This window comes from Spermophilus citellus (assembly GCF_964194105.1).
Source record: "Spermophilus citellus genome assembly, chromosome: 1".
NCBI lineage: Eukaryota > Metazoa > Chordata > Mammalia > Rodentia > Sciuridae > Spermophilus > Spermophilus citellus.
The window spans coordinates 236,715,464-236,741,873 of record NC_138182.1 but is presented as its reverse complement, the minus strand read 5'-3'; positions in this window follow the sequence as shown (position 1 = coordinate 236,741,873).

The window sequence follows — 26,410 nt, the reverse complement described above, 5'->3', positions numbered from 1 at the left end:
GTATGTTGACACCCAATTCAAGTCTTCATACATGAACTTTGTATAATGATGACCATCACATTCCACCATCCTTGCTAATCCCCTTCCCCCTCCATTTCCCTCCCACCCCTCTTCCCTATCTAGAATTAATCTAATCCTCCCATGCTCTCTCCTCCCTACCCCACTATGAGTCTCCCCCCTTATATCAGAAAAAAACATTCAGCATTTGTTTTTTGGGGATTGGCTGACTTCACTTAGCATTATCTTCTCCAATGCCATCCATTTACCTGAAAATGCCATGATTTTGTTCTTTTTTAATGCTGAGTAATATTCCATTGTGTAAAAATGCCACATTTTTTTTATCCATTCATCCACTGAAGGACATCTAGGTTGGCTTCACAGTTTAGTATTGTGAATTGTGCTGCTATAAACATTGAAGTGGCTGTGTCCCTGTAGTATGCTGTTTTTAAGTCCTTTGGCTATAAACCGAGGGGTGAGATAGCTGGGTCAAATGGTGGTTTCATTCCCAAATTTCCAAGGAATTTCCATACTGCTTTCCAAATTGGCTGCACCAATTTGCAGTCCCACCAGTAATGTACGAGTGTACCTTTTTCCCCACATTCTCGCCAACACTTGTTGTTTGTCTTCATAATAGCTGCTATTCTGACTAAAGTGAGATGATATTGTAGGAGTAGTTTTGATTTGCATTTCTCTGATTGCTAGAGAGATGATTAGCATTTTTTCATATATTTATTGATTGAATTTATATCCTCTTCTGAGAAGTGTCTGTTCATTTATTGATTGGATTATTTGTTTTTTTGGTGCTTAGCTTTTTGAGTTCTTTATTTGCCCTAGAGATTAATGCTCTATGTGATGTGTGAGGGGTAAAAATTTGCTCTCAGGATGTAGGCTCTCTATTCACCTCACAGATTTTTTTTTTTTTTTTGCCAAGAAAAAAAACTTTTTAGTTTGAATCCTTCCCATTTATTGATTCTTGGATATTATATATTATTACATTTCATGATATCACTATCTATATCACTTTGTGAACTTACACAATGCAAATTCCTTATCAGTCAGCCATTTTATGTAATATTTTTATCCTTTATGCAAACTTGCAAGCCAAATAACTCTAGTATTTTAATAAACAAAGTGATATTAAAATTAATATTCTAACATCTCTTCCAGGCAGACACAGTACAACTCCTACAAAAGGCCTACAGTGAGATACCAATCGAGACAACTAAATGGGGAGAACAATTGAGAAAAGAAGAACCTAATCCAAATGTTTTTATAAACTTTTGGTAATTATTCCCTTTGCTTCAAATATTTAACAGTTGTAAGACAAAAAAAAAAATCACATGAAATATCTGAAAACATAGCCCAACTCCAAAGCAAAATAAATATCTATATGAACCAGAACCACAATGCAAAGTTGAAAGGTCAAATTCACAGGTCTCTGGCACCTAGAAGCAGCAAGTGGTGGCCAAGAGTCCATTGCTATAATACTACTACTACTACTAATAATAATAATAACCCAATAATAATAATAATGAAAGAAAGAAAGAAAATAAAAAGAAAGAGGGGGTGAGGGAGAGATAGATAACTGGAAGAAAAGAATTCTAAATGAGATGAGGGGCCAGGGCCAGGCTCATTGCTTAAAGTCAGCAGCTAAAGGAGGAAAATCTGCCTTCTTCTAAGGGCCATTGAGACATGCTGCTAGTCTCTGCCTACACTGAGCTTTCTGAAAAGCCGTGGAGCTAGACTGGTGAAAGGACAGGGTCATACATAGCCTCTGGATCAGAAAATAAGGTCAATATCCTTCATATCCCTACAGGATGCATGATCTAGACCAACATTTGAGACCTGGTTCTGGGCTTGGGGCCAGAACCTTGGGTAGAGATTGCTTCCAAACTACTGGACTGCTAGTTAGTTTGACAACTTGGGGGATAAATGTGGGAAGAAATTAAATAGAGAATAAAATCTGGTTAAAGAACTTGAGTTGTAAATAAAAATATTGTCTCTGATATGCAGATGCTAACATACAATGAGAGGGGGAATAGAGAGGTTCATTGGATTATACAAAGGGGAATGAAGGGAAGAGAGAGGGAGGGGAACAGGAAAAGACAGTAGAAGGTATCAGACATAACTTTCCTATGTTCTTATATGAATACATGAGCAATGTAACTCCACATCATGTACAACCATTAGAATAGGATCCTAATTAGAATAAGTTATACTCCGTGTATGTAAAATATGTCAAAATACACTCTACTGTCATGTATATCTAAAAAGAACAAATTTTTTTTAAAAAAAAGCAATCACAATAAGTCTATGCCTTAATTACTTTAATATATATTATATTTTTAAAATTTTGGCAATCCCATTGTGTCATTTGTGGTTTTGACTTTCAGGTTCTGTTGTTAAGCATTTTCTCATGTGATTGTTAGACATTTGTACATCTTCTTTGAAGAAATGTGTATTTGTTTTCCAAAATGTCTTGAATTAGTAAGTCCCTACCCTTTTTCAAGGAGTTCTGTGTGTAAGTTGACGTATGCCTTTAACACAGGGTAATTCAACATTCTGGTGTAGCTTTCAGTCTCTACTTGTATACAGACTCAAAGTCAGTCAAGGGTAAGAGACTGGGCCTTCTCGGTTTTTTTGTTGAACATACACCTATCTGTGCACATGACCTACTAGTTCCCTAGTATTATGTAGAAGCTTTTCAGATCCCTCTATTGACACCTCATTCCAAAGTTTTTCTTTCAAACTCTTTGGGTAGTTTTGTGTTTACCTCCATTGGTATTGCCAACAAGGTGGCTGCACTGTTAAATAATGCATCTGACTTTCTAGTGAATGACCTTGGGATAGGACTTCACTTGTTCAGTGAGTTCTGAATCAGTTCAAAGACTAGGCCTCTTCATGTGGACTTTCCACAAGCTACTGGGCAGGTCAAATAATTCTCAGAGATAATTTTTTTGGAAGACCAAACTCCTTTCTGGTCCTTAACAGTGGCTACTCAGTGCTGATTTTCACATCTCTTTAGCTCTAATGCTGAGGTTTTTAAGGCCACAGAAGAGACAGAACATACAAATGGGCCAAGTTAAAGTGCCTAAAGGCTCACTGTTCTGAGATTCAGTCATTTTTCTTAAATAAGTGTCCTCAAATTGTTGAAAACCTTTGATTTATTTCCACAGTCCTGAAAAGACAGATTTTGACAAATGAGATTTTTACTACAATCTTATTTCTTTTATGAAGGAGTTTAAGTCTGTCATTCCAGAAATGTTTCTCAAGATTTTTTAAATTTTTTTCTTCTTTTTTTTAATTTGTTACAGTTATACATGAGAGTAGAATGCACTTTGATACACCATACATAAATGGAGTATATTTTTTTATTCTTCTGGTTGTGCATGATGTAGAATCACACTGGTATGAGTTAACAATGTCAGATTCATTCTACTATCCTTTTTATACCCACACCCCTCCCCTCCCTTCACTCCCTCTACCTAATCCAAAGTAACTCTTCTTCCCTAGCTGCCCTCCCACCTTATTGTGAATTAGCATCTGCATATCAGAGAAAATATTCACCCTTTGGTTTGGGGGGATTGGCTTATTTCACTTAGCATGATATTCTCTGGCTCCATCCATTTACCAGCATATGCCATAATTTTATTCTTCTCTAAGGCTTAGTAATATTCCATTGTGTATATATAACACGTTTTCTTTATCAGTTCATATGTTGAAGAACACCTAGGTTGGTTCCATAATTTATCTATTGTGAGTTGAGAGGTTAACCATTGATGTGGCTGTGTCACTATAATATGCTGATTTTAAGTCCTAAGTCCTTTGAGTATAAGCCAGGGAGTGAGATAGATAGGTCAAATGGTGGTTCCATTCCAAGTTTTCTGAGAAATCTCCATACCACTTTCATAGTGGTTGCACAAACTTGCAGTCCCACTAGCAGCAGGATATAAAATCAATACCTATAAATCGAACGTGTTCCTATATATCAGTGATGAATCTACTGAAAGAGAAATAAGGAAAATTACCCTATTCACAAGACCCTTAAGAAAATACTTGGGAATCAATGTAACAAAAGAGGTGAAAGACCTATATAATGAAAACAACAAAGCAATAAAGAAAATAACATAAGAAGACTTTAAGAGATTGAAAGACCTCCTATGCTCCTAGATAGGCAGAATTAATATTGTTACTACCGAAAAGGTTATACAGATTTTAATGCAATTCTTATTAATATCCAAATGAAATTCTTTATAGAAGTAGAAAAAGCAATCATGAAATTCATTTAGAAAAATAAGATACCCAGAATAGCAAAAAAAAAAAAAAAAAATCCTTAGCAGGAAGAGTGAAGCAGGAGGCATCACAATACCAGACCTTAACTCTAGTACAGAGCCATAGAAACAAAAACAGCATGGTATTGGCACCAAAACAGACAGACTGACCAATGGTACAGAATAGAAGACACAGAGACAAATCCACATAAATAAAGTTATCTCATATAAGCCAAAGGCACCAAAAACATTCACTGGAGCAAAGATAACATATCCAACAAATGGTACTGGGAAAATTGGAAATCCACATGTAACAAAATGAAATTAAACACACCTATTTCTCACCCTTCACAAAACTGAACTCAAAGTGGATCAAAGACTTACACACTAGAACAGAGACCCAGCTCCCCACTAATAGAAGAAAAAAGTAGAGGCCCAAATCTTCATCATGTCAGCTTAGGAACCAACATCTTTAACAAGACTCTTAAAGTACAAGAAATAAAATCAAGAATCAATAAATGAGATGGACTCAAACTAAAAAGCTTCTTCTCAGCAAAGGAAACAATCAATAATGTGATGAGAGAGCCTACAGAATGGGAGAAAATCTTTCCCACATGCACCCGTAGGTGCATACAGCATTAATATCCAGAATATATAATGAACTCAAAAAACTTTTTTTTATTGGTTGTTCAAAACATTACAAAGCTCATGACATATCATCTTCCATACATTTGATTCAAGTGGGTTATGAACTCCCCTTTTTTACCCCAAATACAAGTTGCAGAATCACATCGGTTACACATCCACATTTTTACATAATAGCATATTAATGACTGTTGTATTCTGCTACCTTTCCTATCCCCTACTATCCCCCCTCCCCTTCCCTCTCATTTTCCCTCTCTATCCCATCTGCTGTTGTTTAATTCTCTCCCTTGTTTTTTTTCCCCCTTTCCCCTCACAAACTCTTATATGTAATTTTGTGGGGTACACTTGTACATTGCTGGTGGGACTGCAAATTGGTGCGGCCAATATGGAAAGCAGTATGGAGATTCCTAGGAAAGCTGGGAATGGAACCACCATTTGACCCAGCTATCACCCTTCTCGGTCTATTCCCTGAGGACCTTAAAAGAGCATACTATAGGGATACTGCCATGTCAATGAGCATAGCAGCACAATTCACAATAGCTAGACTTTGGAATCAACCTAGACGCCCTTCAATAGATGAATGGATTAAAAAACCGTGGCATTTATACACAATGGAGTATTACGCAGCACTAAAAAATGACAAAATCATGGATTTGGCAGGGAAATGGATGGCATTAGAGCAGATAATGCTAAGTGAAGCTAGCCAATCCTTAAAAAATAAATGCCAAATGTCTTCTTTGATATAAAGAGAGCAACTAAGATCAGAACAGGGAAGAAGAGCATGAGGAAAAGATTAACATTAAACAGAGACGAGTGGGGTGGGAGAAACGGAGAGAGAAGGGAAAATCAAAAAACTTAACACCAAAAAACCCAAAGGATTTAAAATTAGCATCTACAGTGACACAGCCACATCAATATTTATAGCAGCTTAATTCATAATAGTCAATCTATGAAACCAACCTAGGTTTGAACTGATGAAGAAAATTGATGAAGAAAATGTGGTATATAAACACAACACAATATTACTCAGCCATAAAGAAGGATGAAATTATGGCATTTGCCAGTAACTGGACGGAACTGGAGACTCTCGTGCTAAGTGAAATAAGCCAATCCCCCCAAACCAAAGGCCAAATGTTCTCTCTGATATGTGGATACTAATCCACAACAAGGGAGGGTGGGGAGGGGAAGAATATGGTCCATTGGATTAGACAAAGGGGAATGAAGAGAAGGGAGGGGGAGGGGAATAGGAAGAACAGTAGAATTAATTGGATGTATTCCTATCCTTGTATTTGAATACACAACCAGGGTAACTCCACATCATATACAACTACAAGAATATGATCCTGATTAGAATAAGTTTTACTCCACATATGTATACATTCTACTGTCACATATATCTAAAAACACATAAAATAAAATTAAATTTAAAAGGAAAGATTAACTTTCTGACTAATAATTTATGTATTTAAAAATAATTTCTTTGAAGATATTTCTGAAATAGTTTTCACTTCTTGAAAAGTTTTCTTTTTAATCAACACTGTCAATGGGAAACATTCAATCTTATTCTAGTCCCCATGTATCATTGTATCATTTATGGTTATAAGCAGGAAAAAATGACTAGCAAAAACTTATTCTTACTGGAAACCAAGAACTGGAGTGTATGAAAAAACTTTCATTTGACTCTTTTAAGGAAGACAATTTAGTATAAAGTTATTCCTTGATAATATGGAGGATTGGCTCCAGGATCCCTTGTAGACTCCAAATTCCAAGAATGCTCAAGTCCTTTTTATAATTGAGTATGTTACTTGCATATAACATGTGCAATCCTCTAGTATACTTAAAACCATCTCTAGATAATTTTAAATAACAAATATTATATAAATGCTATGTAAATAGTTGTTATACTTTATCATTAGGGAATAATAAGGGGAAAATTCTCTGCCTATTCAGTACAGATGTAATTTTTTCTTTGCAAATATGTTCTATCTGTGTAGTTGGTTGAATTCACAATCAGAAGGCCACTGTACTCTCACCTAAAATATTTAAACTATTGGCTTTTGATACTTATTTTTTTCATTCATGATTTTGTCAGAGCAATGACAGAAGGCAATGTTTTCCCTAGAAACCAATCACTTTCAAAGATGAAGCTGTGTAAAAGTGAGATTGTAAAGGATATAATCAACACAGTGGTTAACATTCACATAAAGAAGCGCTTAAGAAAAAAAGTACCATTACTATTTATTCTATGTTTGTCTTGACTGTTTTGATTATCATGGCTAAGTTTGCTAAAGTATTCACAGCATGTACTCAGTGTAAATACTTCATATTCAATCATTAAAACATTAGTTATTATTATTTACATTTTACTGCTAGGGAAATTGATGTTGGGATGCCTTGAGTGACTTGCTTAGGATCAGTAAGCAAGAAATCAGCTAGTAATCAAAAAATAAACTCTCCCATCTGTTGCTGAAACCCACTACCTTAACCGCTGCTCTTACATAAACTCTGTATTCCTCCTGCTATGTAAATAATTCTTACTATCTTCATCTTAGAAAAGCAATTAAATTGAAAAGTTAATGTTGAAGTAAACATTTTTGGTGTAGCCAGTACAAATTAGACCTTCTTGAAAGACACCTGGGTAATAGTGGAATAGTTATTAAAATGATAGTTTGACTTTCTGAACAAGAAGCTGTAGTCGTCACTGAATATTCCTGTTTAAACACCCCAGACAATCCTAAATATTAGTAGGCAGAAGCCTGAAAAACTTTGTAATTTTTCTCCAGACACTAATTTGTGGAAGTAGGCATAAAACAGGTGAGAATAATTGAGCATCTGCTATAACAGTTGTCATTCTGATATATGATAATTACTCTTCTTTGAAAACCTGTGAATAATACCAGCTAAATTGTAGCAAATTTCAACATTACTACTTGATGTCCATTCTTCTACCAAACATTTAAATTTGAAACCAAGAGAAATATTTTAAAAATGTACATATATAGTTATGGTGTGTATATTTTCTCCTTCCATGAAATTAATTTACATTTATATTGTCTCATGCTTTCATTTATGTCTAGTTGTCTTCTTAGTATTATCACAACACTTGATGTTAGTTCTATTTTAAATTTAGCTTTTATTAAAAATTACATATGAAGTTATCAAAAGTTCTCTTACCTTAAGAATATGAAGGCCCCATCTATGAATATCAATTCTGGGGCCTCTTACCTCACCCCAGATCTATTATGACCCAAAATTATTCTAGTTCTAAAGATTTCTCAATCCTTTCTTAAATGTTCTTGTTCTTTAAATTCTCATACACTATTTTAAAGCTCTTAATCATTTTGTATTTTTTATTCACAGTGTAAAACACATTATCTTTTATAAATAAATTTGGTGTGCCATTATTTCACCTTTAAAAACTATGAACTTGAAATAATTAAAATGTTGATTAGTAGCATATTTCCCAAATGCCTTACTCTTTAGCCAATTTCACAGATGCCTCCCATACTTAATTTTTCTCTTTAAATAGGTTTACATCTCTATATAAATATTTTAAGTGAGAACAGTAAATAATCATTTAATATCATTGGCCATGGGGGGGGGGAATACCATGAAAATAGGTACAATGAAAACAAAGTTATACAAGTCTACTTGAGACACTGATTACCCCTCAGACTTATTCCTCCTTCCTTAAAAAGGTAGAGACTCCACTTCACTGCAGTTACAATAGCAATCATCATGTATGCAAATAATAACAAATGCTGGAGAGAATGCGGGGGATGGTGGTAGGAACTCTTATATGCTGTTGGTGAGATTAACTGAGCACAATCACTATGGAAATCAGTATGAAGTCTCCTCAAAAGACAAGGAATAAAATCATCCTATGACCCAGATATACCTCTCCTTAGAAATTATTCCAAAGAATTAAAGTTAGCATACTATAGTGATATGTGCGTGCCCATGTTTATACCTCACAATTCACAATAGACAGATTATGGCTAACTTATAGCGTAGGTTTCCATCAACAGATAAATGCGTAAAGAAAATGTGGTATATATACACAATTGGGGTTTTTTGCACTTATAATTAATGAAATTATTTTATTTGCAGGAAAATGGATGGAATTTGTGAGCATTATGTTAAGCAAAAGATATCAGGCTCAGAAAGTCAAGGGTTGTATATTTTCTCTTAGATTTGGAAACCAGAGACAAAAAAAAAATAGTGGTGGTGGGATATCATAAAAATATGAGGGAGACCAGTAATGTAAAAGAAGGCAAGCTGGGTGATGGGGGAGGGAATGAAATTGACCAAATTGTGTTATGTGTACATATAAATATAAATATGTCACACTATTGTGTATAATTATAATGCACCAAAAAATGATTTAATTTTTTTAATGGAACTTAACTCTTGGTGGTGGGTTGGGAGGTAGTGATAAGTACTAAATTAAATCTTCTCCTTGATTTAGTTTAAACAGAAATGTAGAAAGAAAACTGAAGAGTAAATAAGCATTTTGTAATCCAATCCCATTTTGTGATTTTGGGGTTCAAACAGCCTTTAATTCCTCCCCATTGTTATCATAATTAGAAAAGAAGGAAGGAAGGGAAGAGGGAAAGGAGGGAGACAGGAAGGGAGGAAAACCAAGTATAAGTGCATTTTGTTTCTGAATTATCATTTCCTATTTCTTTTGGAATTCCTTACTTTTTAACCAACAGTTTCACTAACAATATTTTTAATGGGTTTTTTCTCAGTCCTTTAAATTCCTAATCACACTCACTGGTCATTCTCAAATATGTCTTGCCCCGTACTAGCTGGAAATTGAATATGTTGACTTTTCAATTCACTTGCTGTTCCCAATTTATTTTCAGTAATTCTTGAGTAGGTTCCAATAATGCTGCTTTAGGATCAATGTTTTCACTCAGTATTTTCCCTATAAATAAGGAAAAATGGTTGTATTCTTATTCTATCATTTCTGAGATTTATGACTAGGGTTTCAGCTACTTTTATTCACTTAAAGATTCTTTATCCATTAAATCTAAAGGGAGTTTCTAAGTCAGATGACCAAACATTTATGTTAAAAAAAATTGCTTATTAAGACTATGATAAAGATAAAATAATCTCCTGCACAAAAAGGCCTAGAGTAAACAAACTATGTAATGAAACCAAGAAAAACATTGGTTAATTGGAATGACCATTATTTAATTATTTTAACAACATTGACTGACATGAGTATTAAATGCAAGGTACTATGTTGGAAATTATGGGAGATAGAAGGGCAAAAAATGACCTGTGCTCTTAAGAATTTACAATCAAAATGGAAAGAGCTGAGCCACTCATTAATGCCGGTAGCACAGGGTATCACTGCCTTAGAAATGTGACAAACTAATTGCTTTGTGGGCACAGAAGAGAGATGGCTTATTTCTATCTAGGGAAACACAAAAGTATATGGAAGTGGATGGAGTTTGTGTTGGATAGACCAGGATAAATGGGCGATGGAAGGAAGTTTGTAACAAAAACAAAACAAATACATGGTACTATTTTAGGAAAATGGAATGTCACAGAAATGAAGTGCAAATTTTGTTTTCGAGTCAGTGTGAGATATAAGTTGGACTCAGATGGTAGAGGAAGTTCATTTTTCCGTTCAATAAACAATAATTAAACAATTCCTAATGTACTAGACTTTATGCTTGGGAAAGCAGCAGCAAAACAATTAGATATGATTCTATCCCAGGGAGCTGTTAGACCAAAAGAGAAAAAATATACATGTATATTGGACAAGGATTATGGCTCATAGGGAGGAATGTAATGTCAGAAAAAAGTGATCCTTAGGAAATGCTTTGTTCTCCTAGATCTGAAGGATCTGTGGCAAAGGATAAATGTGGAGGCACCAAAGTAGAGTATTCCAGGATAAGAAAATATCCCAGGAAATACCAAGAACCTAAGCACAGCTATGATCTAAAATGGCATTTAACAGTACAGAGCTTCAATATTAAAGAAGATTGAAATCAACTACCAGGTAAGCATAAATCATTTGAATCATCATTCTTCATTAAGCTATTTATGTCAGAATTGCTTGAACACCCAGATATTTGCACACGAATTCTCCTTTTGTTAATGTTTCCCTCCTATTTCTAGGTATTTGTTTAACAATACTCATGTTTTCAATGTTTATGACATTTTTTAAGGAACGTTGATAGGAAAGTCTTATCATATGAATTTTTGGCAACTTGGAGCTCAAAAAAAAAAAGTCAAATAAACCTACTTATCCCTAGGAAGGATGATAGTAGGCCACAAGAAAATCTGGTTAACTTGTATTGATTACTCAAAAAAAAACAAAGAAAGAAATATTGTTGTGGAAATATTATCATTAATAAAATATTTTATTCTAATGTATATTATAGGAAAAGGAGTTGTAACTCTGTATCAAAATATAGTTATTTGAAGTACACTAAAGACATGACTTTGATCTATCATTCAAAATTCACTCTAAAACATTTATTGAGCATACCAATTATGACCAAGCACTTAACTGGATGCCACAGACAGAGCTTTAAAAAAGATATCGATAGTTCTTACTTTACTGGATCTTGTAGTATTATGTGGTGGATCTTGTAGTATTATGGAGAAGACTAGATACTCAGAAAAATAAATGCAAAACTGTTACTGTGAAAAAGTGTTATGAAGGCAATGTACATAGAGCTCTTGGTGCATATAAGAAGAATGTTTGGGGTGGAGTTGTAGCTTAGTGTAAATCGCTTGCTAGAATGTGTGAGGCACTGTGTTAGATTCTCAGCACCACATATAATTAAATAAATAAATAAAGGTCCATTGACAACTAAAAAAAATATTTTAATAAAAAGAAGAACATTTGATGTTGTCTGACAGATCAGACATTTCTTGAGGAATAAGTAAATGATTCGAGATGTGAAAAATAAGAATGATATAACTAAGCCAGGTACAGTGGCACATGTCTGTAATCCTAGCAACTTGGGAGGCTGAGGCAGGAGGAATGTGAGTTCAAAGCCAGCCTCACCAAAAGCAAGGCACTAAGCCACTCAGTGAGACCCTGTCTCTAAATAAAACACAAAATAGGGCTGGGGATGTGGCTCAGTGGTGGAGTGCCCCTGAGTTCAATCCCCAGTACTCCTCCCTCCAAAAAAGAATGATATAACAAGGTATTAACTAGGCATAAAGAGGAAGAAGTAGCTTTTGAAAATGAGCAATCAGCAAGTCTCTGTGACAGGATCAAGCATGACAAAGGCATAAGACTGAAAGAAAACCAGCAGCAAGGCAGGGGTAGATCTGGGTAGAACAGATAGAAGGCATGTAACCAAGATAAGAAACCTAGTGCATGCCCTTCAGTGTTGCTGGAGTAGGAACAGAGTGACACAGTCAGGTTACAGATAGTTCTTTCCAATTAAATCCCTTATCTTTAAGTGTGATACAAGTGCCCAAATCATGAATTCACTCTGTTTTCTCTGTTTCCTTAGGATGAGGGTGCAGAGAGTGCAAAAGATTACGATACTGTAACAAAATGCAGAGAAATTGGGATGTAGTAAGGAGAAAGGAGCTATAGTCATGGACCAGCCCAAATAAGTCAGATGAACCATTTTTAAGGCATTTAAACTGTATGCACAGGGCAATGTGAAACCAAGAAAGACTAATAAACAGGACAACAGTATAACCAAACTTTATCTTTTAGTAAGTATATGCTTTTTTTTTTTTTACTTCATTGATGAACAGTGGGCACTGCTAAAGGTAGTATAACTAGTTTTCCAGAAAAATTAATCTCAAAACATATGTCATAATGGTTTGGTGTTGAAGATAAGGATGAACCTGGCAACAAGAGAATCAATTGAAAACTAGTTTGATAGTCCAGGAATGAGGTGATAATTAATAAAAATTAAGTAATAATGTAAAGAATAAAGGGAAAAAATCTCAAGAAATAGATAAACATATTTCCTTTTGTAGCTTATAGTACTATTAGCCCAGTGATTCTTATGACTGAAGAATGTCAATGTAATATATTTAGATTAACTAGCATTTATTATAACTACATCCGTTCATCACTGCAAGCATAACAGTATAGAGTAAATTTAGTATCTTTATTTTTTTTAACATTGATATTGTTTGGGTTTGGGGAAAGCTCTAAGTGGTATAAAGATGAAGTTGGATATCTGGAGGTTGAGAACACCCTTTCCAAAGAAATACAAGTCCATAATCCAGGAGCAAGGAGACTCAGTGAATTGGCTTCATAGGTAAGTACAGTTAACGAAAGGGAAATGAGAGGCAGTGCCTCTAGAGCCTGCAAAAGGACTGCCTTCTTCTCATCACAACCAGCCCTTAGAAAATCTCCATCGAGCACTGAGCTGTACCGTCCCTCACACCGCCACAGCCAAATGGTGCAATTGAAATCTGGAGAAAATGAGAAGATTTTCAGGTTTCAACTTTAGAAATGAGAGATTTCCTGGACTTGCAGGAGGAACAGAGAGCCCAGAGCTTTGGAGAAAGTCCCTTTGCAGCCTTTTCCTATGCTCTGTCTCACAGCCTTGAGCCAGAAGTCATACCCTGACCCTGGAGGTGGGCTTCATGCTCCTTGCCCACAGCCAGGTGCCTCCTGAGAGACATGAAGTAAGTTTACTAATGTCCTGAAAGCAGAGTGACTAGCCTGTGACAAAGGTTCTTTGAGGAGAAGTCCAGTACTTAGCAGAACATCCCAGCAGGCCTTATGTGCCTGCTGCTCCTATTTTCCTATCGAGATCACACATCAAACAAGAATTTACCTGAGAAGATTAACTTGGTAGGCTTTCACTTTGTTAGGTATTTTTTTAAATCGTCTTTAAAGAAATATAAAATTATATTTGTGTGGGGAAAATCTCTACTTCTCAGGTTCAGTAATTGCTACACATTTGCAATGCTTTAATACCACAGGAACTTACCAAGAAATTGATGGGAGGTTCATTTCCAGGGGAGAGTAGGATGAATTTCCTTTGCACTCCTTTGTCACCAAACAGTCAAACAAAGAACATAAAAGCAACATTTTAAGTGTAATTTGAGATACTCCTATTCTAAAACAGGAAAGAAATTTCATGCCTTAAATAGAGACAAATCTTTGTTGAGGATCACATTTGTAAGAAAAATGTGGTATTCCATAATCAATAAGCACTAAATAAATTCTGTTTTAAAGCATTCATTTTATTTTAATGATATTCTAAAATAATATGTAGTTAAAATAGTTGCATATAATTAATATACCAAATATGCAGTCTTTGATTATTAAATACATTATGTAAAAATATGCTTTTAGAGATACAGAATTTTAAAAAATGAGTTTGGGACATGCATTGCTACTTCTCCAGACACCATCTTGCTTAATTAGGACTCTGATATCCTTATAATGGGCAATACTCCCAGATGATTCAATCTTCTTGGAGTTTCTCAGAATCAGACCTTGTATTAACCTTCTTTCTATTTTAAAAAAAATGCCTTAATCGATAATTTCCCCAAATAGAAATGCAACTATTTCCAATTTTATAAGACACACAAGATAGAATTCAATACATGTAATTCCACAGTTTAAATTTAACCTCTGATAAAATATATCCATGTCAAAGTGATTGATAACTGCATGAACTGAGAGTGATGGAAACATCACAGTCTCTATGTGAGAAACAAATCTAAAAGCAACTCTAAAAGTTTGTGATAAAATGATTAAAAGCTAATTCACAATAGACCTGTCCTTAATAAGACAATTAAATCAGCTTTGCCTTTTCCATACAGGGAATTGCTTTTGCTTTTCTTATGCAACAATTCCAATTAGAATAGCCTCCTTCAGGTACCATTTGTTCAATAGCTTTCTTTTCAATGCAGTCACTAAGATATTTACCCTTTGATTAAATGAATATGGCATCTTCTAGCTTTTACAATCCTAATTTAAAGCAGAAATATATCAGAACTGTTCCAAAACATTGAACATTTTGTATTTACATTCTTCACAAAGGTGAGATCAGAGAGAAGATTTTACTATTCTTTTATAAAGTGCTGACTAAAAACAGAATTGAAATTACAATGAGAAGAAACTTGAACATGTCATTCTTCCAAAGGAAGGATAGAAATTATATTTTTGGATGACTTCAGCTTCTTCTTTTGTCAGGTAATGATTAAAAACTTGACAGGAATAATGAGCTTTTGTTAGGTTTTGTGTTAATTTTAATAGGATGATCAAAAATGAATTGTTATTTCCAGTATTCAGAGAAAAACAAAGCTGTTCTATAGCAATAGTATTACTCTAATATGTAATACAGGCTTCAAATGGCACCAACTCAGAATTCTATATGATGCAAACTACCCAGAAAGTATCAAGTGTTGAGAAAAATCCATCCTAAGTCAACATTATCTCCTTTAGTTAAGAAACTCAGGTCTTCCTGAATAGCTGAATGGAGCAAGTGTTCATACATTCATTTAGGCATTCATTCATTCAGAAAGCAGTTATTCAGGGATTGACATGCAGAGACAGGCACAGTGACATGACAGCATCAATCAGGGTATACTTTCTGCTCACAGAGTCAATGGGAGAAGGCCGACTTGGGGGAAGAGACAATGGTAATCTATTGTGAAAAGTGCCTTCATCAAGGTTTGTTGTGGAACACAGAATCATTTACTCAAAGGTAATGTGAGACTTTGAGGAAAACATAACAAATTGAGCTATTTTATAGAATCTCCTTATTTTCTTTCATTTCGAAACAAGATATATTTATTCTGCCTTCCCAGAATTTACCATGGGTTGTAAATCCAAGGATCTACAAAAGGTAAGGAGGTGATCTACAAAAGGTAAGTGAGTGAAACCCATATTCCATCCAGAGAGGGCAGTGATAATTCCATTCTGAATTATTACTGTGTAGGAGTGTTACCCTAGCAGTACAAGATCTTCCAGTTTTCCAAAGAAACTTAAAATCCAGATTTTAAAATCCTGGCGACTGATCAATATATTTAAAAACCCCGTGTCTTACTTCATTCTGTCTTCTATAACCAAGTGCCATATATATCCTCTGTGGCTTAAGACAATAGAAATTTATTTTTTATTGTTCTGGAAGCTGGTAGATAAGGATTCCAGCATAGTCAGAGTCAGGTGAGGTTGCAGATTGCCAACTTGGGGTTCCTTTTTATGAGAGGCAATATCTTTAATGAGGCTCCATCCTTATCACCTAAATTACCTCCCAAAGACTCCATCTCCTAAAGCCATCACATTGAAGATTTGGAATTACAACAGGCCAATCTGTAGACAATGCACACACTCAGTTCATGGCACCCTATGTTGGACTAACAAAACACGGCTAGTCCAGCTCAGCCTGCTGGCCACTGATTTGCAAACTCTAATTTTTTTTTTTTTTTTTTTTACTTCAGACCAAGAGCACGCTAAAGTGATAAATAGATAAGAACTCATGTACTGTATTTCATAGACTGTTTCTGTCCTACAAGCCCTGACCTATAAAAATTACTCTCCATATTTGTTGCAACTTCTGGGAGACAGATAATTCCCCGGCAATGCAGCTTTCAGAAATACAGAGATGGAGGGGAACAAATCATTACTTTATTTTGCAAAACTTAAGCCCTGTAATAGAATGTGATTTTACTTTATAAAAATATTATTTTTGTTGGTCTACATGGATTCTGATAGACACAAAGAATTAAAGTAACTTCCAAGCTGAGCATTTGACTTCTTTAGGAGCTTCAGATGAGGGACCTATTCATGGGAGCAGCAGGCCAGGTCTTTGTCCATCCTACACAGTTACCTGAATTGTGTTTCTTTTCTATTAAATACATGCTTCTTGGGAACTTAAGCATAATTTTCACTAAGGATTAAGTCAGGAACATGCCACCTGTGGACAATGCAGCATCATAAGGAAAACAAATTATCTGAATTTTCACCATATAAGCAAAGAAAATGGAGTGCAAATTCATAGTTGAGATGCTACCAGGTGCTCAGCTACATAAAGGACCACAGTTTTCCTGTTCCAACCTTACTGTAATTAATAATTATTTTAGTCTTTAAAGAGGCAACATAGAGAAAAAGAAAAGAAATGAATTGTAATAATATCAAAAGAAGCATAAAACTAACAATCCTGAGGAGCATAATTCTGCAGTGTTTGCAGAATGTACTAACATCCCACTCACACAGATGTCCCTGAAACTAACCAGTCAACAGTGGAGGTGGGTTCTGGAGTGATCCACATGATCAGCCAGAAACAAAATTGCTGTATTCATACGGAAAACAATTTCAGATCCAGCTATCAAATTTTGGAAAGCTTTGAATATATTCAACATTGGCAGTACTTTTAAATGATTTTGTTTGCTTTTCCCATTAATATTCAGGTTTTAAATTTGAAGAGTTGTTTGCAAAGAAGAAGGAGGAGGGGAAGGAAGAACAGAAAAAAAATCATGATTTCATTCTGAGTTATGATACTGTCTTTCTTCTGATTATGATCCCTTTGTGAATGGCTAAGTACTTCATAGCTACATATTATTCACTACAGTTTTGATAACAGTGTGGGGAAAGAGGCACTCTGCTTACTATAAGTGCGACTTCAGATAGGACCTTTAGGGAAGTGTGTCTACACATTTCTAAAGATTTATCCTAAATAAATCATTTAGTAAGTTATTTATTATCACTAACAATGGAAAAGAAATTGCCATCAAGAATAAACTAGCCAGGGCTGGAGTTGTGGCTCAGTGGTAGAGCACTCGCCTAGCACACATGAAGTACTAGTTTCAATCTTTAGCACCACTTAAAAATAAATAAATAAAAGTATTGTGTCCATCTACAACTAAATTTGTCTTTTTTTAAAATTTTAAATTAGTCGAATAAATCGTGGTACACCCACAAAATGGATGTCATTACAGTCAGATAGATTCTTGTATTTTGTAATATGAAAAGCCTATATAGTGTCAGATAAACAATATTTTAAAGTTGTGACCAAAGCAGCTTTTAGAACAGAATACATAGGTATATCCTCTCCATCTGTGAGAGACTGGTTCTAAGACCCCCGCAGATACCAAAATCTAAGAATGTTCATTCACCTTATATAAAATGGTATAATATTTGCATATAACCTATGTATATCTTCCCATATGCTTTAATTATTTCTAGATTACTTATAATACCTAATACAATATAAATGCTATAGAAATAGTTGTTACACTGTGTGATGTTCTGGAAATAATGACAAGAAAATAACTCTTTACATGCTTAACCCAGATACAGGGTTTTATTGTTTTGTTCTTTTAACCTGAAATATTTAAATCCATGTTTGATTGAATCTATGGATTCAAAAATCCATGCATACAAAAGACCGACTCTGTGCATGTGGTGTGTAAATGCATATTTTATAAAAGAAAAAGTCAGAAAGAATAGAATAATAAGGCATTTTAAGCATAGCTTTCCAGAGGGTTATAGAAGGAGAAAAGAAGAATTAGGGAATGTAAATCTATTTCATGTAGGACAACATTTCAGGATTTGTTTGGGTTTTTTTTTGAACATTAACAGCCAGCTTATTGAACATGCTGGATTTCATATGTTACAATAAGAAAACAACATTATTATTTTTAACTATCAATTTCTTTAAACATGGCCTGTGGAATTTTTCTCCTCATCCCATATGTTTCCCATTAGTTTTAGGTATTTTAATGATTTTTATTTTCTATTCTAAAAGGTTTAGTACAATGTAATTCCAAACTTGAATCTCCCCTCCTAATAAGGCTTCTCCCTCCCCTGTCACAATCTAATCTCTGCTATGGGGAAGAAATGCCACAAAGAAGGAACCTAGGCCGTTCTTTTACTCATCTTGCCCCACCACTTTTCCTCCACTCCCTAAACTGCCTCACTTTCTTCCGGGCTTAGCATAAGAAGAAGTCTAAGATAAAAATGGACAAAGCAGTTTTCCTTAGCTGGTACTATCTATCCCTCCCTGGCTGCCTTCACTCTGTCATGGAAGGCTTCTGAATACTGCTCTCTCACACTGAACACACTTGTGCATTCTTGAGACCCTTGGCATTGAACTCTTTGACCCCTGTGGGCTGCTCTACTCTCTCAGCTCTTGCCCTCAGTGGACTCCTCCAATCCCTTTCTGATCCCTCATTCCTCTGATAGCAGCTCTCTTGGGTCAGATCTTTAACAGACTATTCAAGCCTACAAAGTCCATTCATCCTAGTTTTCTTAGCTCTGTCTTGGCTTCCACCTGTTTTCCCAGCATAGTCATTAAGAGCACCCATTTCATTTTCAAAATTGTCCTGATTTCAATGATAAATTACATGACCGACAACTGATAATATGTAAGTAAAATCCATCAAAGCCAATCATCTATCAATATTAAATTTCCTGATTTTGATACTTGTAATTGTGTGAACTAATGTCCTTGAACATAAAAATAAATACTGAAACAATAAGAAGTAAGGAATATGATATCTTCAACTTATTCTCAAATGGCTGGGGGGGAAATTATATATTTAAAAAGAGAATGAAAGGGAGATAATAGACAAAAAAAAGAAATTGAATAAACCAGATGATAAAGCAAATACACCAAAATGTTCACAATTTGTTGTTCTTGGTAGAGGGAATACAGGAGTTCTCCATAGTAAACTACAATTATTGTAAGTTTTAAATGATTTCCAAATAAAAAGCTTACAGAAACATTTTGTACTTAATCTGCTCATGCCTGGGTCTTTGGCAGTACCCACCTAGCCCACAGGAAACTCATCTAGCTTTTCAGTCCATAGCCATGATTGACCTCACCTCATCCTACCTTCAAGGGCTACTTTTCTTTTTCATGTTACCAGACAATCACCATCTGGCTGTCTGCATACTCTCAGTATTCAAGTGATACCTTTTAAGTGCTTTCTTGGCTGAGAGCACAGCAAGGTCTAAAATTTTCTGCAGCTTATCAAGGAACCACCAGGATAACTAAGTCCTGTCCACTTTCTGCAAATGCTGTCTCTACTAGGTTTGCTCAGTTAACAGAAACTAGATAAGGTTTAGAGGGTGTGTTGAATAGTTGAATACAAAAGACCAACTCTGTGCATGTGGTGTGTTAATGCATATTTTTAAAAAGAAAAAGTCAGAAAGAATAGAACAATAAGGCATTCTACCATTGTGAATTCTCAGAGAATGACTCTCAAATACCCTTCTATACACACTTCTATAAATGATGTTTCCTAGAACAATTTGGGCCATTTCAACAAAGTCTGCATGGATGTATCTAACACCTTTCCTCAGATACGCCTTCAATAAAAAGTTAACCAGAGCCAACAGAGAAAAATCCCCTTCCATAGTCTGTTACATATACCTCATGTCAGTGGGGGAAATATTTATAAGGATCTTTTTGTATTACTGTAGGAGGAAGACAATAAAGAAAAGCTATGTTTTATATTTTCTTCTCCACATTTCAAGAAGGTAATGAATGGGTCCTTCCTTCTTCTCAGTCATATGAAGTCCATTTCTCTTTCAGACTCTCATATATGTGTACCTGAAGTATAGCTTTGATGAGCCAAAAAAAACTGAAACAGAAATAGATACAGAGGCTGGGTATAGTGGCCCATGACTGTAATCCCAGTGGCTTAAAAGGCTGAGGCAGAAGGATCACAAGTTTGAGGCCAACCTCAGCAATTTAGCAAGGCCCTAAGGAACTTAGTGAGACACTGTCTTTAAATAAATGTAAAAAAAGGGCTAGGGATGTGGCTCAGTGGCTAAGCACACCCCTGGATTTAATCCCCAGTACAAAAAAAATGATATAGAGGATACTATCCCAAATTTGGGGAAAAAAAATTGTGAGGGTTCTAACAGGAATAGTGACCTGTATCCGGTTGCCTTAGGGAAGTGCCAGGACCTTAATAGGAAAGATTTTATGTTGCTGCTGGAGAAATTTAAGGCTTTATAGAGAACAGAGCTTTCAGACTCATCCAAGAAAGCTTTATGTACTCTATACTGGCACCCAAACATGAGAATCCTCTACCCATCAATGATTAGATAGGTTTACAGAAAAATGCCAGCAGTAATATTGAAGAACTGAAGGTTAGAGAACACTTTCTCTGACTATCACATAAACTTCTGGGCTTTCACAGAAAAGGGCCCTAAAAAGATTGAGATTAAATATCCCCACTAACATGTTAGGATTGGAAATCAGAAATGAAATAAATAAAATTAAAACAAAAGAAATGATTTTCAAAATTGACAAAATGAAAAAAGAATGTTTTTTGGAAAAAAATAAATAAAATTGAAAAGCCTTTAGCTATACTAATGAAGAGAAATAGAGAGAAAACCCAAATTACTAAAATTCAGGATGAAAAAGGAAATATCATCATGGAACTACTGAAATACAGAAGATAATTAGAAACTATTTTGAAAATTTATACTCTAATAAAATAGAAAATTTTAAAGACATCAACAAATTTTTAGAGACATATGAATTACCCAAACTGAATCAAAAGGACATACACAATTTATACAGACCATTTTTAAGCAATGAAATTGAAGATGTCATCAAAAGCCTAACAACCAAGAAAAGCCCAGGACCAGACAGATTCTTAGCAGAGTTCTACAAGACCTTCAAAGAAGAATTAAAACCAATACTCCTCAAATAATTCCATAAAATAGAAATGGAGGGAACCCTTCCAAACTCATTCTAAAAGACCAATATCACCCTGATACCAAAACCAGACAAAGACACATCCAGGAAAGAAAACTTCAGACCAATATCACTGATGAACCAAATGCAAAAATACTCAATAAAATTTTAGCAAATTTTATACAGAAACATATTAAAAAGATAGTGCACCATAATCAAGTGGAGTTCATCTCAGGAATGCAAGGTTGGTTCAACATAATCAATAAATGTGATTCATTACATCAATAGATTTAAATATGATCATCTCAATAGATGCAGAAAAAGCATTCAACAAATATAGCACCCTTTATGTTTAAAACACTAGAAAAACTAGGGATAGTAGCAACATATCTCAACATTGTAAAAGCTATCTATGCTAAGCCCCAAGCCAACATCATTCTAAATGGAGAAAAATTGGAAACATTCCCCCTAAAAATTGGAACAAGACAGGGATGCACTTTTTCACCACTTCTATTCAACATAGTCCTTGAAACTCTAGCCAGAGCAATAAGACAGATGAAAGAAATTAAAGGGATACAAACAGGAAAATAACTCCTCAAACTATCACTATTTGCCCATGACATGATTCTACATTTAGAAGATCCAAGAAAATGCCACCAGAAAACTTCTACAACTAATAAATAATTCAGCAAAGTAGCAGGATATAAAATCAACAATCATAAATCAAGTGATTTCTATACATAATCAATGAATCCACTGAAAGAGAAATTAGAAAAACTACCCCATTCACAATAACCTCAAAAAAATAAAATACTTGGGAATCAACCTAACAAAAGACCTCTAAAATGAAAACTACAGAACACTAAAGAAGGCAATTGAGGAGGACCTTAGAAGATAGAAAGACCTTCCATGCTCTTGGATAGGGAGAAGTAACATTGTCAAAATTGGCCATAGCACCAAAAGTGTTACACAGATTTAATGCACTTCCTTTTAAAATCCCAATGACATTCTTCATAGAGCTAGAAAAAGCAATCATAAAATTCATTTGGAAAAACAAGAGACCAAGAATAGCCAAAATAATTCTTAGTGAGAAGAGTGAAGCAGGAGACTTCACAATACCACAACTTAAACTATACTTCAGAGCAGTAGTAATAAAAACTATTGGTATTGGCATGGTATTGGCACCAAAATGTACATGTAGATCAATGGTACAGAATAAAGTACACAGAGACAAACTTACATAAATAGTTATCTCATACTAGACAAAGACACCAAAAACATACACTGGAAAAAAGACAGACTATTCAACAAAAGGTTCTGGGAAAGCTGGAAATCTACATGTAGCAAAATGAAATTAAGCCTCTCTCTCACCCTGCACAAGAATCAATTCAAAGTAAAGACTTAAGCACTAGAACAGATACCTTCCACCTAATAGAAGAAAAAGTAGGACCAAATCTCCACCATTTCAGATTAGGTATTGACTTCCTTAACCAGACTCTTTGTTAAAGTGCAAGAAGTAAAAAATCAAAAATCAATAAATGGGATGGACTCAAACTAAAAAAGCTTCTTCTCAGCAAAGGAAACAATAACACGAAGAGAAAGCTTACAGAATGAGATAAAACCTTTACCACATGCACCTCAGATAGAGTACTAATATCCAGGATATATAAAGAACTCAAAAACCTTAACACCAAAGAAACAAATAACCCAATCAATAAATGGGCTTAGGAACTGAACAGACACTTCAAAGAAGAAGAAATATGGTCAACAAATATAAGAAAAAAATGTGCAACATCTCTAGCAGTTAGAGAAATGCAAATCAAAACTATTCTAAGATTTCATCTCACTCCAGTCAGAATGCCAATTATCAAGAATACAAGCAACAATATGTGTTGGTGAGGATGTGCTGAAAAAGATATGCTCATACATTGCTGGTGGGCCTGCAAATTGGTGCATCCACTATGGAAAGCAGTATACAGATTCATCAGAAAACTTGAAATGGAACCACCATTTGACCCAGCTATTCCACTCCTCAATTTATACCCAAAGGATTTAAAATCAGTATACTACAATAACGCAGCCACATCAATGTTTATAGCAGCTCAACTCACAATAACTAAACTATGGAACCAACCTAGATGACTTGCAACAAATGAATGGATAAAGAAACTGTGGTATACACACAATGGAATATTACTCAGCCTTAAAGTAGAATAAAATTATGGTATTGGTAGGTAAATTAATGGAACTAGAGAATATCATGCCAAGTGAAATAAGCCAAACCCAGAAACCAAAGGCTGAATACTTTCTCTGATAAGCAGATGCTGATCCATAATGGAAAGGAGGGAGAATGAAAGGACTTTGGATTGTGCAGAAGGTACTGAGGGGAGGGGAAGGGAGAGTGAGAATGGGAAAGACAGTGAAAAGAGATGGACATTATTAGCCTATATACATGTATGATTATACTGCTGGTATGACTCTGCACCATGTACAGGCAGGGGAAGAAGAATTTGTGCTCCATTTGTATACAATGTGTCAAAATGCATTCTACTATTAGGTATAACTAATTAGAACTAAGTTAAACATTTAAAAAATATTATATTTAAGGAAAAAGTATCAATTCTTATATACCTATGTTTTCAAAATCACAGTTGTAAAAATGATACTTTTATAGCTATTAAAAAAGATTTTCTTTTTGGTAATAAAATATTTGCTGGTTCTCAGTTACATTAAGGATTTTTTTCACATTTGTCATTTGATAGATTTCTTTAAAATTTTATTTATAATTAGAAATAATTTAATATATTTATGGGGTACAATGTGATGCTATGAAACATGTATATATTGTATGATGATTAAATCAGGCTAATTAACATCCATCTCCTCAAATATTTACCATTTCTTTCTATTGAGAACATTTGAAATCTACTCTAGACAAATTAGCACATGACATTATGCTAATACTGTAATAAAAGGTCACCACTCTTCCAGTTCTTAGATTTAGATATAAAAATATGATTTTCCACATATATTATTAAATGCATTTAATTCTATGGTGAGTCTATATGTCTAGTTGTAAATGGATCAGAATTTTTTTATATTGCTTGGGTATTTCATTTTCCACATATTTTTTTACTTATGGCCATTGTTTGTATTTAAGGATCCTGAGCATGTAATTTCTGTAGTGATCAAGTCAGCAGTGGTGGCAGAAGCCTAAGGAGGTTCACTCTCAGCACGAACATGTGCACATATTGTCAGGCTCTGCAAAGGGAACTCAGATGACCTCAGAGATCTTTTCCATAGACCTTGTGAGTCATTGTTTTTGTCACATATTTTGGTCACAGTGATGAAAAGCTAACTAAAACAGAAATTGGGGGACTGGGGTTATGGCTCAGTGGTAGAGTGCTTGCCTAGCAAGTGCGAGGCCCTGGGTTCGATCCTCAGTACCATGTAAAAATAAATAAAATAAAGGTATTGTGTCCAACTACAACTAAAAAATAAATATTAAAAACAAAACAGAAATTGGTACTGATAAGTGGGGGTCGATTTTTGTATTTTTTTTTTTTTTTGACTAACCTGTATGATTCATAAGCCTTTGGAACTAGTTTGTGGAAGGAATTTTGAAAAGCTTAGCGATGCAATCTGGAAAAGCCTCAGAATATTGTAACTGGGTTTAAAGGGGATTTAGGTGGGAGGTCAGAAGACCAGAATAGCAAAATGAAAGCAGATTGTGATCATGAGGAAATGAGGACTCTGTTTGAAATCAGACTAGAAGCTACTACTCATATTATCTTCTAGCAAACAACTTGACTACATTTTGCCCATTTGCCCCTGAGATTTTGTGTGAAGCTAAATTTAAAACTGATAGACTAATTATCAGGTAGTGAAGATTTCAAAGCAGCAAAGCATTTAGACAGATGCAGGATACTGCTAGTAGCTTTTAGCCATGTTTACTATAGAAAATCAGGAGCAGAAAGCATAGCTAAAGGATTTTTAAAATTTGCTATTTGACCAGAAAGTGTATATAAAGCTGGGGTTAATTGCATTGTACTTGTTGAAGAAATTATAGCCCCTAAAGAGATGCTAAGTACTTTGCACACAAACAATAGAAAAAAATGCCAAAAGGGCATCTTAGGGATTTGCAAGACCATACCCACTACAGGTTACTGGGTGTAGAAGAGAAAATTCCTTTGAGAAGATACCATGAGGGCAACCTAATCACACCCAGGGACCTAGGAAGTTGCTTCACCACACTGAACTTCAGAGATACTCAGACACCACTGTAGTTGTGATTCTAGGGGCATAGGTACTATGTGAGTTGGCAGCAGACCGTGGAATCATCCACATGCTGATAGTTCTACTGGAATACAGAATGCTGAGTTAAGGAGTCATGGAGGATTCCATCAAGATTTCAAAGGAAGGCCTGGGAGGCCAGGCAAAGTGTAGCAGGGTCTGATTCACTTCTGGCTGCCCTCAAGAAGGTGATATGTAAATGTTAAAACAAAGCTGGAAAGGAGACCCTGGGAATTAAGAAGCCAGTAATGCGGACTGTCTACCTAAAAAAAGTTGCTGGCTGCAGAGAAAGAGTCCACATTCACTGCCTCTGGCTAGGCCAAAGGGGCAGGATTGCCCAAGCCCTTTGGGGAGTATATCTTGTAGATGCTACAGATGAAGAAATCTGGGTTTTAGTGATGTGGCTGGGTTTTAGTCTTATTTTGGCCCCATCCCTTCTTTCTGTCCTCCCTTTTTAAATAGGAATTTTTAAATAGTACATATTGGATATATATAATTTGCTTTTGAATTTTCCAGGGGCTAACAGGTAAGAGTTTTTCTTGCATCTCAGAGGAGACTTGGAATTGGACTTTTGGGCAATGTTGA